Below are 502 nucleotides of genomic sequence, written 5' to 3'. Positions count from 1 at the left end.
CCAATAAAAGATTCCGTGGAAGCTCTGCCGCTGCTCTCAACACGACCAAGAAGTATGTTGCATTCAATAACTTTCTGCCGTCCGGTTTTGCTGCAATCTGGTTTTGCTTTTGCCTTCATACCCCTTTTTTCCCCTCGTTTTTAAATGTTTTTTTTTTCTCTTCTGCTTTTTTTTTCAAAATTTGTCCCTCTTTTCAAAACAGATTTTTTTTTTCATTATTTGTATCTGTTTTACGTCTGTTTTTTTCTTTTCTTTTTTTTCATTTGATTTCTCTCTCTCTTTTTCTACTATTTTCACTTTTCCTCTTTCCTCCTCCTTTTACACTTTTCTCGGTCTCTTCTTTCCCTTCTTTATAGTTTTTTTTTTCTCATCTGATCTTTTCATTCTTCTTTTCACTTTACTTTTTCTATCCTCTCCTCTCTTTTTACTTTTTTTTCACTTTTCCTTTTTTGCTATTAACCCTTTTCCTTTGTCAAAAATCTACTGCTTAAGAAAAAAAAAA

Source organism: Penaeus monodon, chromosome 23 (genome assembly GCF_015228065.2).
Source record: "Penaeus monodon isolate SGIC_2016 chromosome 23, NSTDA_Pmon_1, whole genome shotgun sequence".
Classification (NCBI taxonomy): Eukaryota; Metazoa; Arthropoda; class Malacostraca; order Decapoda; family Penaeidae; genus Penaeus; species Penaeus monodon.
The sequence above is the reverse complement of the archived record's forward strand: the minus strand, read 5'-3'. Positions refer to the sequence as shown.